This window comes from Eumetopias jubatus, unplaced genomic scaffold (genome assembly GCF_037043125.1).
Source record: "Eumetopias jubatus isolate StellerSeaLion01/CBP00866 unplaced genomic scaffold, mEumJub1_p1.0 scaffold_3, whole genome shotgun sequence".
Taxonomy (NCBI): domain Eukaryota; kingdom Metazoa; phylum Chordata; class Mammalia; order Carnivora; family Otariidae; genus Eumetopias; species Eumetopias jubatus.
Window position 1 is genome coordinate 136,155,011 of NW_028274809.1, and position 9,019 is coordinate 136,164,029.

The window sequence follows — 9,019 nt, forward strand, 5'->3', positions numbered from 1 at the left end:
GCCACCAATTAGAACAACCTGGGAAATATTTTGAAAAAAACAAAACAGAACAAAAACTACTACAGATGACTGGCTTATCTCCAAAAACAAAGTTTCAGTTATTCTAGGGATACTTTTTAATTTCCTCAGAATCAGGTGATTCTGGCTGAATATGCAGCTGAACAAAATTCAGGTCCCAAAGGCGTAATAAACAGATACACACATACGCTCTCACACATGCTCTCCCTCTCATTTAACCTCCGAGCAAAACCACTCACACTTACATTCTCAAATTTAACCTCCTCTCCCCCAAAAAACCTTCTCTCCCCTGAATAGGAAAAAATACATTTTACATAATAAAATGACCTAATCTATGAAAAATAGTAAAGATGCTATCTGGTGAAAACCAGGGGAATGCTTGCGTGAGGTATGGTAAATCTCAACGCAACAGTATCCAGCTATTTAAAATTAGGATTGTGAAGAATTTACAGCAATGTAGAAACAGTTTATGCTCTAATGGAAAAAATGAACATCAAGTAATCCATGCTGTATGGACACAACTGTGGAAATCAAACTAAAATTATATGCAGACATGCAAAAAAGAATGGAAAGAAATACCCACCCCCAAATGTCAATAGACTAGCTCAGTGGTGGTTTTGCTTTCTTCTCTTGTTTTTGTACTTTCCCAATATGTTTTAAATGGCCATATATATGGTAGAAAAAAATTTACAGTAGAACAAAATAAACTTACTTTTCAGAAGGCATGCTTCTGACCATGAAGTGATCAGCAAGGTCCAATTCTCAATAACGAATGAACAAAACAAAGATAAAAATGCTCACCCGAAGGTCTCTGTGTTCCAGCTGGCTTCGCTCTGTCTCCTCTATTACTCCTGCTTTCCTCCTCCAAGTAATTCAGCTTGCTTTTTAAAAGAAAAGTGAAACAGCAAATTTATTTTATAAAAAGTTTCAGCTAACAGCAAGAGAATAAGGAACTTTGGTCAGCTGGCCTGTCTGGGCTTTATAGAACTTGGTGTGGGTGTTGGTCTGGCTTCCTTCTTAAGAAGAAGGAGAATTATTTCACTTAGGGACTATATCTAAAAGGAAGAAGCCTGGATTAACCCTGTCCCTCTGACGACTGTTTTTATTAGCATCTTTCATAACAGATCTTGGGAATGTGATGGGCTAGACTCAGGGGTATTAAGTGGTTATTAGTTCTCCTAAAAGGTTTTTGTGTCTGTAACAGTAACAGCAATGTGGCCTTATATGCCTTATAGGTATAGCACTTTAGAGCTGTTTAGAGCACTTCCCATCACCGACTTGCTTTTCCGACTTACTTGCACATGGGCAGAGACTTTCCCCATTCTGCTACAAATGCTCTGTTGGAGGTCACCAATGACCTCCACACTGCTCACATAAAAGGTCCTTGCTCAGTTCTCATCTTCCTTCCCCAATTCATTGTGCAATTAAAGGCCACTTTCTTTAAACTTTCTCCTTTTTGTTTCTCTGACTCTCCTCATTCTTTTTCTACCCCTTGGGCTGCTTCTTCTTGCCTTCCTTTCTGATGCTTTTCTTCTACTCCTTTTCTAAATGTGAGTTTGCCTCAGAAGTCTGTCTTCTGACCTTTCCTACCATATCGTCTTGCTTTTATTTATATGGTCCATATCCATGGATATATTTAACATGGCCTGCCCAAGCATACACAGCAGCATCTACCCCATCTAATCAAATGGCACCACAATCCTTCAGCAAGTTATTCCATCTGTAAGCCTAGAAGTCATTCTTAACTCCTCTTTTTCTCCCACAACCAATATCCAAGCCCAACCAATTCTATTCATTCTACCTGCAAAATGTGTCCTAAATCCAACCATTTCTTACTTCCCCCACCCCCATTAAAATCTTCATCATTTCCTGGATAGAATGCTGCAGTAACATTAAACAAGAACTAAAAGACATCCAAATTGGAAAGAAAGAGGTAAAACTATGTCTGTTTGCTGATGATGTATCTTATATGTAGAAAATCCTTAAGATTCCACACACAAAAAACTGTTGGAACTAATAAACAAATTCATCAGTTGCAGGATACAAAATTAACACATAAAAATCAGTTGCATTTCTATATACTAACAATGGACAATTCAAAAGGAAATTTTAAAAAAATTCTAATTACAATAACATCAAGAATAAACAGAAACAATACTTAAGAATTAACTTAGGAGACGAAAGACTTGTACACTGAAAACTACAAAATGTTGCTGAAAGAAATTAAAGAAGACATAAATAAATGGAAAGACATCCCATGTTCATGGTTTGGAAGACTTAATATTATTAAGACGTCAGTACTACCCAAATCAATCTACAAATGCAATACAATCCCTATCAAAATCCTAAAGATGTTTTTCTCAGACATAGAAAAATCTTTTCTAAAATTCATATGGAGTCTAAAGGGACTCCCAAATAGCCAAAACAATCTTGAAAAAGAACAAAGTTGGGGGACCACCACATGACAGACCCGACTGGCTGAGAGTTGGACTGACCTTGGCCACCTCCATCTTCTTGCAGATCTATCTCATCAAACAACATGATGAAGATGGTTTAGCGTACCAAAGAAGAAATGGGTTGGAATAAACTATGGAAACACTAACGCAGTATGCTCCATACAGTGATTATACCAGTTCCTTCGGATCCACCAATCTGTTGAGTCGTAAATGTGACAGAAAAAGTGATCCAGGAATGGATGTCAAATCAGCATTTGTGTTTTGCATCATTAAATGAAAAAATGAAAATACTTTCATATTCTTAAAAAATAAATAAAATTAAAAAAATTAAAGTAGTCAAATTCATAGAGACAGAAAGTAGAAGGGTGGTTGCCAGCAGCTAAATGAAGGGGGAAGTGAGGCGTTATTTAATGGGTGCAGAGTTTCAGTCTTATAAGATGAAAAATGTTTTGGAGATGGATAGTGATTGCACAACAATGTGAACGGACTCGATGCCACAGAACTGTACACTTAAAAATGGTAAATTTTAGGGCGCCTGGGTGGCAGTTGGTTAAGCAACTGCCTTCGGCTCAGGTCATGATCCTGGAGTCCCGGGATCGAGTCCCCACATCGGGCTCCCTGCTCAGCAGGGAGTCTGCTTCTCCCTCTGACCCTCTTCCCTCTTGTGCTCTCTCTCTCTCATTCTCTCTCTCTCTCAAATAAATAAATAAAATCTTTTAAAAAATAGTAAATTTTGTTATGTATGTTTTACCACATTTTTAAAAATAAGTAATTTTTTAAATAAATTGGATAAGTCTTTAAAAAAAGAATGCTAACATCCTACCTGTCTTCCCATTTCCACTCTTGTTATGCTACCCTAAGCTGGGTTTTTTTTTTTTTTTTTTAAGATTTTATTTATTTATTTGATAGAGGGAGAGAGAGCACACAAGCAGTGGGAGCGACAGGTGGAGGGAGATGGAGAAGCAGACTCTCTGAGGAGCAGGGAGCCCCATGTGGGGCTAGATCAGACGACCCTGGGATCATGACCTGAGCCAAAGGCAGACGCTTAACATCTGAGCCACACTGGCGCCCCCTACTGTCAAGTTTTTTAACAGTAAATCAAATCAAGGCAGTCTCCTGCTCAGAACTCTGCAATGATTTCCCAAAATTCTCAGAATAAAAATCCTCTTAATCAAAAAAAAAAAAAAAAAAAAATCCTTCCAGTCTACAAAGGCCTGACCTATCAGCCCGTAGTCCTACATATCTGTACAACTTCATCTCTGTCCGTTTCCTACTGCCATTCCAGGCACCTGGGCCAGAATGTTTCTGCCCCTTGGCTCCCTCACTTCATTTGGGTCTCTCCTTAAATGCCACCATCCCAGAGATGACTTTCCCGATCTCCCTTTCTTTTCTTTTTCTTTTTTTAAGACTTTCTTTATTTATTTGGGAGAAAGAAAGAGAAAATGAGCAGGGGGGAGGGGCAGAGGGAGAGAGAGAGAGAAGCAGATTCCCTGCCGAGCAGGGAGCCTGATGCGGGGCTCGATCCCAGGACCCTAGGATCATGACCTGAGCCAATCGATGAACCTACTGAGCCACCCAGGCGCCCCTCCTGATCTCCCTTTCTAAAAGAGCTCCCCACTCCACACACTCTATCCCCACCTTAACCTGCTTTATTTTGCTATATAGTGTTCATCACCATCTCTACTTCTTTAATACCATATATTTGTTTGTAAGTTGTTGAATTCCTATAATATGTTTGTGTAGACTTCTCCTTTTCCAAGGAGCAGAATAAGACTCTCTTCAATGGTTAGAAAGACAAGGAAGGAAAACCTCTTTTTTTTCCCCTCTACCTCTAATTCTGTAAACCTCTGGTAGAGGAGAAATCTCATCAAGACTTTCTTTTATTTTTATTTATTTATTTTTAAGATTTTATTTATTTGACAGAGAGAGACACAGCGAGAGAGGGAACACAAGCAGGGGGAGTGGGAGAGGGAGAAGCAGGCTTCTGCAGAGCAGGGAGCCCGATGCGGGGCTCGATCCCACGACCCTGGGATCATGACCTGAGCCGAAGGCAGACACTTACCAACTGAGCCTCCCAGGCGCCCCAAGACTTTCTTTTATTTTTAGACCAGTCTGGAATTTCTAAGCATTCCAAAAGCAGGCAGTCACTTCACTGCAAAGGACCCATTAGAAAGTCTTTCTTTGTACCACTTGGCCTGATAACATAGAGATGAAATCTCACTGTAATACAAGATTTCCAGGACGGCGAATGAAGGCATTTGTTTAGAGTAGAAACGGAAAAGATTCATTTCTTTAAACAGAAAAATAAAATCCTGAGAGAACAGAGAAATAAATCAACATATTTTTCTAATTTGTTGTTCCTGACAACCTTGAGAAAAAACAACAAAAAAGTCAGCCTGTTTCATGCGCAGCATGTTTCAGTGCACAGAGAACTTGTCTGGAACTCTTCAGGGCCTGCAGAACTCCTGCAGGAAAGGTAGAAATCAGCTCTGATTTTGAGGAGATAGTTGATCCTGGAGGACAAAGTGAATCAGGGAAATTCAGGGTCAATTTCTTGCTGATTACACTGATGCACCAGTCACAGAACCTTTTACTCAGAGCTGTAGAGACGTAAGCTTGAATCTAGCAGGTATGTTCTTGTAAACACAAACCTGGGATTCCTACAAAGTCAGAACTACTGTTAAAATGCTAGGGCATCAGAGAACGTAGCTTATTTTCATGATGCAAGATTAAACACCAAGGAAGAAGTCTGTGGGAGTCATGTTTCTATTTAGGTCAATAACAAAGGGAAAAGATAGAAGCGAAGCTCAGGGAATTTAGAAAGCACCAAAGTTTATGCATGGGACAGATGATAAGACAAACAGATAAAAAAAAATTACCCAGTGTAGTGGGCTGAATGGTGACACCAAAGCTATGTCCTCATCCTAAACCCAGAGTATTCTGAATCAGAGTAAATTTGTGTTTGCAGTGGCTCAATTTCTTACAAATCATAATCCTTGGATAAATGTTAACACAGTTAAACAGTTTTAATGTTTATTCCTTACTTACACTGGATAAACAGAAGTTTAAGTATACAAAGGCAAAGCCAGCCTGGTTTACTAGGACCGGAAGTGTGGTGACAGCCCCGGCAGCTTTCCAGGGATAAATCCACCTACACCCTACCCTCTAGGACCTCCTTCCCTCTGGGCCATCCTTTGAGCAATCACTCCTCAGGCATTGCTTGATGTTGAGTGAAACAAAGCCTACCCGGGACTTTACTAGTTTACTATTGCAATTACTAATTACTTGGCTGCTCCCTAGCATTCATGTTTTCAAAGTTTAAAAACCCAACCCAAACCAAACCAAAACACCCACAGAGCATCCATGAGAGTTAAAGTACTGCCCTTCCCCAGTGTGGGCTCTCTGGTACTTGGAAAAATTAACAAATATGGCCCTTGTATGGCAAAAGCTGTGACTAAGTGAAGAATCCTGAGAAGATGGATGCCTGGGTGGCTCAGTCATTAAGCATCTGCCTTCAGCTCAGGTCATGATCCCAGGGTCCTGGGATTGAGCCCTGCATTGGGCTCCCTGCTGGGCTTTGAGCCCCGTATCAGACTCCCTGCTTGGCAGGAAGCCTGCTTCTCCCTCTCCCACTCCCCCTGCTTGTGTTCCCTCTCTCTGTGTGTCTCTCTCTGTCAAATTAATAAATAAAATCTTTTTTTTTTAAAAAAGGCAGATTGTTAAAAAAAAAAAGAAAAAAATCCCGAGGGGCTCTCCTGGATTATCCAGATGGGCCCAAAATGCAGTTGCAGTTATGCCGGTAACAGAGAGGCTGAAGGACATGTGACAGAGCCACCCAGAGGAGAAGGCCATGTAAAGTGGTTACAGATGTGCAACCACCACCAAGGAGTTCCTGAAGCCACCTGAAACTGGAAAAGGTGAGGAACGATTTCCCCAGAGCCTCTAGACGGAGCACCTTGATTTCAGACTTCTAGCCTCCAGAACTGTGAGAGAATTAATTTCTGTTGTTTTAAACCACCAAGGTGATGGTAATTTGTTCCGGCAGCCCTGGGGAACTCATACACCTAACCTTCCCCAACCATGAAGACCTGAAATGCAAGGAGAAAGGGATCAGTTGACCAATAGGTTTAACTAATTCACAGTGGATTTTTTTTTTACTAAAATAAAAATCCTTCTATTTTAATGTTTTGATTTTTAACCTCTCATATTTGATTCTCCCTTCAAAGGAACAACTTAGCTTCCGGAGTGGGATCAGCTCTCTGGAGAGGCAGTTGGGCTGGAGTGAGCGTTAATGGCCACTCCAGTCCAGTTTAATCAGAGGGGCAGGGAGGAGATGGAGAGAAATGTGCTGTGTGTTGGTCATGTGACGCACAGCCTCCAACCCTCACACCTCCCCTTTGCAAAGTGCTTTTGAACACTTTGGTGATGAGTTGCCAAGTTAGAAATTCTAACAGGAGGTGAATTTCCCTTGCAGAATTTCCATAAGAATGAGAGTCAATAGACTCCAACTTTCAGAGATCCAGTCAACAGCCTTTGGGAAGGAGCAGGTCCATTTCCCATGGTACAGCTCTTACAACTGGGTTCAGGCTGAGCTTTCTGTGTGGAGGGAGGCAAAGTTATCTTTACACCCTCATTCCCCCATCAGACCCCTTCTTCTCCTTTTCGGCTACCCTTCACCAAGACCCGTAAAGTCTCTTGCTGTTTATCCTATGCCTTTCAGAAGAAATCACAAATAATCAAGTCACTTGGGATAAATTAGTGCCTACCAATGTAGCATCCTAAAAGAAAAAAAAAAAAACACCAACAACAGAGAATTAGAGCCTCAACAAAATGCATGGTATAGAAGAGAATTCGATGAAACTTGCTAGTTTAGTTTCAAATCTGTAATTGCTCATCAGTCCCTTCTGGTTTCTTCCAAATCACAACAGGTGTCATGAGCCCTGCTTAATGGGATCTCAACACTCCCTCCCTACCCTCCATGGTTTTGGTCCAGGCAGTGAGGGCCTTCTTCATTCCCACCTTGGCCTGAGGTGGCAGGTGGCCAAGCAAGAATCCTGAAGAGAGTCAAGAGATAGTCTGGTCCAATCTTGGCAGGTTAGTTATATGGTCTTAGAAACACACTGAGACCCTCTCCATAGTGGAGGGAAGGAAGGAGGGCACAAAGATAAGTAATACAAGGAATTTCTGGGCTAAACTTAGTTTCTTTGCACAAAAAACAATCATAGTGCCATCCCCTAAAAGACAATATTGTAGTACATTCCCTTCTAGGCATTTTTCTGTGCTGTTATTTGCACGTTTGTTTTTTCCTTTGTTTGACGTAAATTTGCATCCTGCTTTTTCCCACTAACACCTTAAAGCATTTTCCCACTTCAGATTAAATATTTTAATGATTGAATTCTATTCCGTCAACAGGATGCACCGTAGTTGGGAGATTAAACTGCTGTCAGGGTTATTTTTGTTCCCCTGATGCATAAACTTTTCCCAAATTCAGGGTGATAGACCACTGTGGATGCTCTGGGTTCGTTTCAATAATAGAATGTAAGGGGGGATTTTGTAACATGAAGTTTAACGTGGTGGATGATGGAAGAAAGACTCTTGAGAAAAATAGCAAATGTGCTACCAGAAAACCCTAAGGAATGTTCTGTTCTCTGCCTTCCCTGAGTTGAGTTTGAGTCTGAAGCCAGAGCTTTAAGAATTAATGCAGGTAGCTAAGGCTACCTGGGGGACTCTCTTGATCTCTCACCCTATGGCCAGGCTCTGTGCTAGAGCACCTGGGGTTCCCCCAGAGGTCCTGTGAGCAATTTCTGCCCAGTTCCGGGCAGAGTGGCAGAAGTGGTGGCGTTACCTGATTCCCCTCTCCGCTTGGCCACCCCAGGTCCTGCCTGTGTTCAGGCATTTAAACAATAGGCACAATGGCAGCATGGTGATGGTCTGATGTCACCCTGGGCCTGTGGTCTCTCCTCCCTTCACCCACAGACAGAAGGACGGCCCAGCTTGAGCAGGAAATAGAGAGGCATGGGAAGGTTGGGGACAAGAAGAAGAGGGCAAGAGCTAGTGGGAAATAGACTGTCGCCCCAGAGGAAGACCTCCGAGCCAGACCATTCACCTGGTCCCTTTACCACTGAGGCAGGCTCTGAAGCCCACTGGGCAACTGGAGCCTGGGCTTGCTTACCCTCAGCCCCGTTCCTCACTACCACCCCACCTTCTGCTCTGCTTTCTCTGTGGTGGGGCAGCAGGCTCAGCCCTGGAGGCAACACACCTCAGTCCCTCAGGTCAGCCCAGCTTTGGGCTGGATTTGGTGCTCGTGGAAGGTGGGGTGTGGAAGAAGGGAGTGAGGAGCCAGGGTATCTCTCCCCATTTGCTCTTCAGGGGGTGTTTCCGGTGGCAGTTGTGTCTCTTCTGTGGCTCCAGCTCCTGCCTACCATGGCCCCAGCTTCTGCGCAGCGACCCCTGAGCTTGGGGAAGGCCATGTCCTCCCTCTGTCCCTGCAGCCTCCATGGTACTAGCTTCCCACTGTGCGAATCTCTGTGTTACCGTATCTGCCT

General features: G+C 42.5%; 1 protein-coding gene across 7 annotated transcripts in view; it reads right to left on the reverse strand.

Moving 5' to 3' along the window:
• The window catches only part of CYSLTR2 (cysteinyl leukotriene receptor 2), a 29,195-nt gene extending 28,219 nt beyond the window's left edge, over window positions 1-976 (reverse strand). For all 7 annotated transcript variants that reach the window (XM_028107511.2, XM_088021838.1, XM_088021837.1 and 4 more), the window contains exon 1: window positions 820-976. The gene's annotated coding sequence lies outside the window, so the exon portion shown is untranslated. The remainder of the gene's footprint in view (window positions 1-819) is intronic.
• Window positions 977-9,019: the final 8,043 nt, after the last annotated feature.